General features: G+C 34.0%; 1 long non-coding RNA gene across 1 annotated transcript; it reads left to right on the forward strand.

Annotated features, from left to right (window-relative positions):
- Positions 1 to 7245: 7245 nt before the first annotated feature.
- LOC111713854 (uncharacterized) lies at positions 7246 to 10270 on the forward strand. Its single transcript, XR_002767810.1, has 6 exons — positions 7246 to 8124; positions 8517 to 8589; positions 8807 to 8876; positions 9021 to 9096; positions 9753 to 9836; positions 10257 to 10270. It is a non-coding gene; the product is annotated as an uncharacterized LOC111713854 (long non-coding RNA).
- The last annotated feature ends 473 nt before the right edge of the window (positions 10271 to 10743 follow it).

Here is a 10743-nt window from a genome sequence, read left to right on the forward strand (position 1 = left end):
CCAAATCAATAAATTCAAATTTATTCAATATTTAAACTCTCTATCTCTCTGTCTTAGATATAGCTATTATTAGATTTAATTTGTTTATTATGTCAAATTCAATAATTAAAAGTTTTCAGAGTTATGAATTTATTTTATTAACAAGACAAAATCTAAACACAAATATCAATATTCGAGAAAATTTAATTTACTTGAAATACAAATATTTAATAGCACTAGACAAGATGTTGACACAAGGTTATAATTAAAGATAGAGAGCTTTTGAACAGAATGGGATCAGAAAGACTTAAACTTACCTATCATTTGGAATTCAAAATTTTCTTAATTTTAACTTTAAGTAACTTTCACTTTATTAGTATTACTGAACTGTAAGGGAGATAAAATTGAACTAAACTCTTCTGTCAAAAGTGCTCTATTTATACAAAACACTAGGGGGAATTTTCTTAATCCCCCCTGGGGGAATATTATCTTCAAGATGATCATAAGTCGTCTTCCTTTGGAAGTAAACAAATTAAGGTGCTGACCTAGTTAATGAGGATACTATAATCCCGGGGAATATTAGAATTCACTTTGTTGAATAATAAAAAAAAAAAACATAATTTGATCAAAGAATCTTTCTTTTACATTAGGGGAATATAAAAATCATCAGAACTCATGTTTAAGTGAGGATTAATAAAAGAACATTTAAGTTTATAGACAATATTCATACAAAATAAAAATCTAACTACTCTAACTTGGGGAATATTGAAGTTCAATAAAATTATATCGCTGGTCTAGGAAGAACCCTCTAAAGTTTCATGTTTACTGAGTACACGGATTAACAATTCAAATTGCAGAGGAATATCTCCATCTAAATACTTTCATGGGAAAATTCAGTGTAAGAGTAAGAAGGAAGAGAGAGAGGGGGGGGGAAAGATACACTGAGTACACATATAATCCCCATGGTTGAAAGTTAGAGTACACGATTTTCCCCCTCATCAGAAATCTGTCTAAGGGAATTGATTCTCAATTATATTCCCCAGTTAGATAATCTGTAGTACACAATTTTCCTTTTACAATAGATCTACTGGGTACATGTATGTTCCCCTAGTTGAATAACTCAGAGTACACGGATTATAATTTTGCTGAGACCGTCGGAGAACCAATTTAAGTACAACCATATTCCCCTTTTCTAAATGTTTTAAGTACACAACGTGGAACGTAGTTCTCAATTATATCCCTTCTGTTGTTTAATCCTCAATACACAATTCATGTTCACTTTGGATTAGCAGAGTACACGTATATTCCCCAGTTGAATAATTTAAAGTACATTGATTGAATTTTCATTTCAAAACTGTCGGGGAACTAGTTTAAGTACACAAATATTTCCGAGTACACAAAGTGGATCTACTCAGGGAGCTTTGTATCTTGAGTACTAACATATTCCCTGTTCAAATAATTTTAAGTACACAAATTCTTCTTACATCAGTCCGGCTGGGGAGAGTTTGAGTACACATATATTCCCCATCTAACTATTCCCGAGTACACAATGTGGGTTTATCCAGGAAGCATTATATCTTGAGTATCAACATATTCCCTGCTCAAATTTTAAGTACACAAATTCTTTTTACATCAGTCCGGTTGGGGAGAGTTTGAGTACACATATATTCCCCATCTAAGTATTTCCGGGTACATGAGTTTCCCTGTGACATGATTTAACCAACGGACGTTTAGGGTTTGTTTTCTATTCATTATTGTCCGTGAATTTATTGATTACTATATTCACTTTGTCCGTGGAGGGAAGCTGTAGAGGAAAAATACATATTTATATCTATGTATTAGGGTAAGTACTTCATATCTTGATCCTGGTTTTCTAATCTATATCTCTTCTTGAATTGTCCCGTTGCTTCATATAAAGTTCTTGCCTCTGAAAAAGGAAAACTATAGTTTTAACAATTTTGAGTTGCTTAGAACCTAGAGCATGGCTCTACATAACTACCTCCGTCCACGAAAATAAATGATTACCTGGATCATGTAATTTTCTAGGTTATCATGGTACTGGGGTTCTAGTGCTCCCTTTATTAGCTCTTGATAAGTTAGTTCTAGTTCTCCATAACTTAATTTTTCCAATCTTCCTAAATCTGAGCCGGCATAATCGTTCTTTAGTAAGAACTCACTTGAAATGTCATAGTGGTATTCAGGAGCAGTCCAGGGTCCCAAACGTCCATTTAGTCGTAATGTAGGGTCCGATGAATTTCTGCCCTACTGTGTGTATGTATTTCCTGCTCGTTCATAAAGATAGATGGAAGGAAGGTATTTTAAAATTGGTCTTGGCGGCCCGAATATACTTTTCTGCAGTATGTCGTCTTTAATTATTAACGACCGTAGTGGTGGTTCTCCCGAGCCTAAATAAAGTAAGCGGGCTTTATATAAATTTTTTTGAGATCTAGATATTTATTATCTCCGTATCGAGATTATATCAATTGTACAAAATTGTTCACATGTATTTAATACAACTATTTTACGATACTATCGTGTACATATATTCTTAAACTAAATAATAAAAAATCATACGGATACATTTTATCGTTTTTTCCTTTAATTAGAAATTTGGATTTTGGGATACTTGGATCCTGCAAGACATACAAATTGAGGAGTGCAACAAAGAAAGTGTAGAGAATAAATTGCACATAATTAGTCGGTGACGAAGATTTTGTTAAGAGTCGTCTGCATATAATTTGAGCATTTAATGAGAAAAGTCAGTTTGAGCAAGCATTATAAAGTTTTTATGTAACAATGGTATAATGTCAATGTATGCAATATGGAAGAAACTACGATTGTGCTGACGAAGAACATTGAAAGTTCAACGTTGGTATGGCACTACATTAGTTAAACTATGTCATCTTGATGCTAATTAGCCGACGCAATTATGGAATACGATATATTTGAGGTACATACTGGCAAGGAACATTGATGGTTCCTTCCTGCATGTTCCTTTTCTTTCTGTAGTTAATAATCTACACGGCCAACGTGACAATAGCAGGCGCCAGAACAAGAAGTGTTAAACATGAAAAAGCTTGTTGGAGAAGCATTTAGTTTCAAATGGAACAAGAACACATTATGCTTGAGAACAAGACTCACGTAGAACATTGGTTCTGCGCTACTATCTAGGACATTGCAAAGAGATCAGTGCTTAACCTCTTCATTTCTCTCAAATCTTCAAGGTATAGCAAGGTATGGTGCTCGTTTATATTGTGCAAAGATTTAGAGATATCGATGTAGCGTAGTTATCTCCTCTTCTTGAGACATCATGATTTCTCGGCAGTGAGGTTTGACTGTTCAGGAGGCGTTACAGTTTCCACAGACTGAATCAGTAAAAAAAGATTGTTAGTTTATTGTGAGAGAAGATTCAGGGTATGAATAAAGATTCAGATTTTAAACTGGAGTCCTCATAATTTTAGGGATGAATAATATCGATAGAGATTTAGTTATTACGACATTTTAATTATAGGGACTCGGTTCTACTGAGGGTTTTTATTTCTATATTCTTTAATTAACCTTACGGACATAAAAGATCTTTTTTTTTTTAAAAACAAATTGGCATTTCTTGCTTGCAGTAGCAAAGTTTTATGTCCGAAATATTAAATTAAAGGGTAAAGGATGAAAAGAGAATCTTAAAACTTAGACAACTGACATTGCATGCTCAACGTTTAAATTTTGTTAGAAATGAATTCCAATAGCGTGTACATAAGTTTTCGTGCAATGTGGTTTGGTTTTAACCTTAACATTGGCATTTAGTTCTTGCTTGCAGTAGCAAAGTTTTATGTCAGAAATATTAAATTAAAGGGTAAAGGGTGAATAGAAAATCTTTAAACTTAGACAACTGACATTGCATGCTCAACGTTTAAATTTTGTTAGAAATGAATTCCAATAGTGTGTACATTAGTTTTCGTGCAATAGGGTTTCAACCTTAACAATCCAAAATGATCCGTGTTCACGCTCCTGCTCTCTGTATATAGAAGGTTAAAAATTCATTGGTCATGAAGGAAATCTGCCAGTCTTCTCAAGGACTTATGGAAATATATTTTTTTACCGTTGTTATGTGCTGAGTGATGAAGCTGTTGGATCCGCTAGGTTCTCTGAGGTTCATCGCTCATTCGTCCTCCAGGTTTAACTAGGTAAAGAGAGAACCATGACGAAAGGAAAGAGATTCGAGTCTTTCGGGGTTTTAATTAAGCATGTTGATAGAGTTCTAATTCTGGAGTTTCGAGTATCATTGGAAATCGAGGCTTGAGTTAAAACATTGAACTATTAAGTAAGAACTTCGATTTTAGAATACTTTAATATCTTGGATGTTTTAAATCTGAAGTATCAATTTGTAGATTAAAAGATGAGAAAATCTTTAAACTTAGACAACTGCCATAGCATACTTTAAATTGAAATTTTAATTGAATAATTTTAAATAGCATGTACATTAGTTCTGGTTCAAAAGGGTTTCGACCTTTGGAATCCAAAATGATCCTTGTGCACGTCCCTGCTCTCTGTATAAAAAGGATTAGAAAATTCATTTATAATGAAGGATATCTGCCAGTCTTCCAGGGGACTTATGGAAATATATTTTTTACCGTTATTTTCCGCTGGGAGGTGAAGCTATGGGATCCACCAGATCCTCTGAGTTTCGCTGCTCATTTATCCTCCAGGTATCAGTTTAACTAGGTATAGAAAACAATTATGAATGAGGAAGAGAAAGTTCATATATTTCCCTTTGATACTAAGGCTCTTGGGATTTAAAATATAATATGTTGATAAAGTTTTAATTCCAGAATTTCGAGAATCATTGGAGTTCCAGACTTGGGATTTAGGCCGTATAAAAGGGCACTCAAACAAAGTATTTAAATTGCATATACTTAATATCAAGTTTTACTTTCAGAAGAGTGATATTTAAATTGCATATACTTGATGTTGCATAATTTCAAGTCTTAATTTCAGAGATTTGATATTCAAGATTAAACTTTCAAAAGTCAGAGATTAATTAAATAAGACTTTGGCCGTGAAAGAATTTTTTTAATTTTAATTTTGGATTTCAGTCGTACGTTACAGATTCTTGGAATATTACATAGACATAGCTGGGTGAGACTAGTGGAAAATTTTCAATCCTAATTTAATTAACTTTCTTGACTTCAGAAAGAGAAAAATGTATATAAAGCACACTGCCATAGAACAAGGTTCGCACATATTCCCACTGCATCATGTTAATTCTTTTATAATCTTTTTTACCGTAATTATCTGCGTTGTAACTTGCAAATCTGAGATCTGCCGAGATGTAGAACCGCATGTCAGCGATCGAGCGATTCCTTGTCTCAACCGGCTCAGGAATTCAGGGTTAGATAGTTTCTCGTCTAACTATATTACAAAAAATGCGATTTTAAATATATATGTGGAAGTTTAAAAAGAAAATTTTCGAAGCTGGAAATTGTAAAATTATTTTCAATAGTGAAAGAACAATTCTTTTTTTGTTAAGTTCACTTTAAATTTTTTTCCTTCTTAAAAATAGAATCGCCTAGTAATAATATTAGGAGTAATTGCAACTGGATTAAATAGAGGCATCAAAAATGTGCAGTTTAAACATGTTGGACATTTTATTTTTTTATTTTTTGAAGAAATCATTAGATTTCATTACAATATATAACATATGAAGGGGCGGAAAAATTCTTTTTTCCATTCCCATTCCGTTTTGTGAAGTTTGTTCTTACCGTTTTCCTCAAGCCATTTAGCCACGATTCCCTCCTCATGTGTGAGAAAGTTGGAATTTTAAGGCAGTAGGATTATAATGAAAAATAGGATTGTTTTAAGAGCTTTCTTAATGTCAGATAGTAACATAAGTCAGCGAAAATAGGAAATATTTTAACTTTGTGACTATCACTGATAAATAATCAGATAAGTCGGCAGAAATAGGAAATATATTTATGTTTAGGAGTTAAAAAAGTAAACAGTACTGACAGGTAGTAACATAAGTCAGCAAAACTAGGAAATATTTTAATTTTATGACTATCATTGACAAGTAATCAAATAAGTCAGAGAAAAAATAGGAAATATTTTTAGATTTAGGAGTTAAAAAAGTAAACAATACTGACAGATAGTAACATAAGTCAGCAAAGATAGGAAATATTTTTATGTTTAGGAGTTAAAAAAGTAAGCAATACTGACAGGTAGTAACATAAGTCAGCAAAAATAGTAAATATTTTTATGTTTAGGAGTTAAAAAGTAAGCAATACTGACAGATAGTAACATAAGTCAGCAAAAATAGGAAATATTTTTATTTTAAGGATTTAAAAAGGTGTTTTTATTTTAAGGATGTAAGGTTTAAAGGTATAGGATAGGAGTAGGATTAATATTGGAATCTAGGATAGGAGTAGGATGAGTTAGGGGATTTAGGAAAAGGAGTTGGAAGATAGATGAGGTGTAGACGAAAAGACGAAAACTGAGAGACCACCCAGGGCTTTGCTGGAAAGGTGGGGGTACCCATGTGAGGGGGGGGGGAGACTGTGCAGGGTTTCGATTTTGTGTTGTGGACATTCAGAAAAAAATTAGCGTTTTGCTTGCCTCTGATATGACATGGGCGGCTGCGAGCGTTTCGCGGCACCTGAGGGCTTCAGATCCCCGAACCCACAGGACTCAACCCATTGGGAGAACCTAGTGCCGCATGGGATGGAGGGGCCCAGGGTTGGTTTAGGTCTGTCCATTACCGCCTTCGGCCCCCCCCTCCCTGCCCATGACACCGGACTCCCTCACAACTAAATCCCCCCCAGCACAGTCCCCAACACCCTCACCCTGTACCTCACTGGGGCTGTCCAGCCTATCGAGCATCCCCTGGAAGTCCAGCATGTAGTCGTCAATTCCAGCCTCCTCCACCTCCATAGGAATAGGTTTGTTGGACATTTCTCTGAAAAATATAATCATAGAGAAAATATGTTTTATGTTTTTAATGTGAATGATTATATCGGGACCTTTTACAAACCATTTAAAATGGTTTGCGTCATGTATTACTTGCGTATTACGCATGCTTCTGAGATTACTTCTTAGAGTATTTCTCGAGAATTTGATTATAGTTCGTCCTCGGTAGGACGCCACGGTTTGTTCCAGATTATCCGGATACAAGAAGAGGCCAACTTTTTTGTAGTTGGTTATATTAAAGTGAATAATATCAAAGTTTGTTGTCCTTGACTCATAGCAAGGGCTGTTACTTAACTTTAAGTTCGTCAGAATCATCCTTGAGGGAAGGATTCCGTATGAATATTATTGTGGACACTATTGAATTCTTTACTCTAATATGAAATTGACTTAGCTTGCGCTGTGAAATGATTGTAATTCCTTTTTTTAATTCGGAACAAAATGGCTGAATCAGCATGAATTGTAAAAGGTAGGTATGGTTTGGTAAGACTAGCGCTGCGGAGGATGCAATTATTATACACCGCCGCGGGGTACCAGTTATAATGATACTATACATTGCAAGGAAATAACGATTAAGAATCATGTTCGTATTCTTTAAAAAAGGGTTTATTAAGTTTTTCAGTGTGATGACAAATAAATTGCTTTAACTTAGAATTGTTGTAAAATCGTCCAGAATTTCTTGTAGAAAATATATAATACATAACTATGAAACAGATTATGTTAGTATTTTCGATATTGAAGATTAAAGGATTAGTACAACCAAGAAATATTACACTTTTAAGTTCTTCATGTGATAAAGTTCCGTTCGATATTATGGTGTTGAGATCAAGAAGGATCTCGCTTATTTTGGGACAGTCCCAGAAGACATGAGAGATTGTTTCTCTCGGCGCAGGCCTAAGGTTTCCAAACTCGCACCGTTGACAGGTAGGTTCATGATTCTGGACGAAGTGTGCGATCATTGCATTATGATATAATGTCTGTGCTGTAAAATTAAAAATAAAACTTCTCAGATTATTTCTTAACTTTGAGAATCCGAAAATCTTATAAAAGTTGCAATCTCTCTCGGGATCTACATTGTAGTTGTGTGCTAGTGCAACGCGCTTTCTAAGTCCACTCCCGGGAACAACTTCGTCCTTACTATTGTCGAAGATTCTACGTATCTTAACACTACCCTTAACTATTTTTCTAAAAAAGGTGAGGATAGGGGTACACACTTTATCTTTATTCATAGCTAGTTTTCTCATAACATTCCTATGTACAGATCTTAAGTAAAATGTTTCTAAAGGATTAGGACGTAAACTCTAAAGGATTAGGACGTAAACTCAGATTACTGTAGTATACTCTAATATACTCTAGGATTCTATAGGATTCTCAATGATATTCTAGGATTCTCTAGGATACTCTAGGATACTCTAAGAAATCCAACATACTCTAGAATACTGATTTTTACTTTAGTATACTCTAAGATACTGCATTTTACGATACAAGTAAGGATAGTTTTGGATACTCTACAACACTCTCATCCTCTTTAGGATCACAAATTTAGGTTACTACTCTAGACACTCTTAACATTGATTTCCTTTCAGTTTTTTGATACCGTAAATGATGGAATTATTTCAAGAGAGGAGTGGATTATAGGACTCAATATATTCTTAAAAGGTTAGATACTAGCAAGAGGTAAAAGCTTTATTATTAAGTCATTAAATCCGTTATTAAGTGAGAAAGGTCTGCTTACACTGCACACTTGCTGTGCATCATCCTCATTGTAGTAAGTAAATTCATAATTTGAGTTTAAAAGTCGACTTCCTATTCCAGTTTTCAAGTTCTCACTGTAGTTTATTTTTGTTAAAGTTTTTTTTACAATATTTTGTTTCAGGAAAAGAAGATGAACAAATCCATTATTGTTTCACAATATATGATCTTAATGGAGACGGTTATATCAGCAGGTAACTACGCTATGTATTCTTAAATACTAATATGATCGTTATTTATGATTGAATATAAATTACTTTAAGATTTACACACGGAGTTCTTGTAGAAATATTATAAAAACCAAAAAATTGTATAAAGGGGGATGATAATGTTTAAAGGGAAGAAATGTTGACAATGTTGAAAACCTGTCTGGTGAGACAAGGTTTAGAGGAGGACGGAGACGAGGGAGTTAAGGTAAGAATCCTTCTCTTAATTCTCAAGGTTCTTCAGGTTCTTCAGGTTCTTTAGGGTCTCCCGGTTCTCATGGTTTTCATGGTTCTCCAGGTTCTCCAAGTTCTCCAGTTTCTTTAGTGTCTCCTGGTTCTCCCGGTTCTCATGGTTTTCATGGTTCTCCAGGTTCTCCAGGTTCTTAAAGGGTCTCCAGGTTCTTCAGGATCTCCGGATTCTCCAGTTTCTCATGGTTCTCCAGGTTTTTCAGCCTCTCCAGGTTCTCCAGGTTTACGGTTTTCCAGGTTTTCCAGGTTCTCCATGTTCTTCAGGTTCTATAGGTTGTCAAGGTTGTCAAGGTTGTTAAGGGGTTGTCCAAGTTGTCCAGGTTTTCCAGGTTCTCCAATTTCTACAGGTTCTTCAGGTTGTCAAGGTTGTCCAGTTTCTCCAGAGATTCTCCAGGTTATAGTCCGTGTACTCAAGTTATAGTCGTGGACTCCAGTTATAGCCCGTGTACTCAAGTTATAGTCCGTGTACTCAAGTTATAGTCCGTGTACTCAAGTTATAGTCCGTGTACTCAAGTTATAGTCCGTGTACTCAAGTTATAGTCTGTGTACTCAAGTTATAGTCCGAGGACTTATGATTTAAAAAAATGTAATTAGTAAAATATATATTTTGTGAAGGATTTGATAGATATGACCTTGAAGAAGATGGACCTGGATAAGGATGGAAAAGTTTCATTTTCTGATTTTGAATCAACTGTTCGGGTGAGCTTATATAAATCATCTAAATTTAAAAGAAAAAATCCTTTTTTATGCGAATTTTTAAATAAACATTTTCTCATTCTTTCTCAAGAGGAGAAATATTGATTAGTCAAAATTTTGGAGATTAAAGCTATGAAAGATTGATACAGATCCTTCATTGATCAAAATCTCGGGAATTGGACCAATGAGATAAGGATTTATCTTTACCTGCAGAGTAACTGAGTTTACCTAAGCTAGTCCCTTCAAAAGTTTTCAGTTCTGAGTATTTATTGATTACAAAACCTATATTAATCAACCCTGACTTTCTAATCGCCTTATCTTTTCAACCAAATGTCCAAAACCTTATTTAATACTTTGAATTTTGTTAGATAAAATAATCAACATATTTAATGTCAAAGGTCTATTTCATTCGGGTTTTTCTAGAATGAATGGTTAATATCTAGAATGCATGGTTAATATCTAGAATAAATGGTTAATATCTAGAATGAATGGTTAATATCTAGAATTAATGGTTAATATCTAGAATGAATGGTTCGTATCTAGAATGAATGGTTAATATCTAGAATGAATGGTTAATATCTAGAAAGGATGGTTAATATCTAGAATGAATGGTTAATATCTAGAATGAATGGTTAATATCTAGAATGCATGGTTAATATCTAGAATAAATGGTTGATATCTAGAAAGAATGGTTAATATCTAGAATGAATGGTTAATATCTAGAATGAGTGGTTAATATCTAGAATTAATGGTTAATATCTAGAATGAATGGTTCGTATCTAGAATGAATGGTTAATATCTAGAATGAATAGTTAATATCTAGAATGAATGGTTAATATCTAGAATGAATGGTTAATATCTAGAATGGATGGTTAATATCTAGAATGAATGGTTAATATCTAGAATGAAT

Source organism: Eurytemora carolleeae, unplaced genomic scaffold, assembly GCF_000591075.1.
Source record: "Eurytemora carolleeae unplaced genomic scaffold, Eaff_2.0 scaffold1488, whole genome shotgun sequence".
Classification (NCBI taxonomy): domain Eukaryota; kingdom Metazoa; phylum Arthropoda; class Copepoda; order Calanoida; family Temoridae; genus Eurytemora; species Eurytemora carolleeae.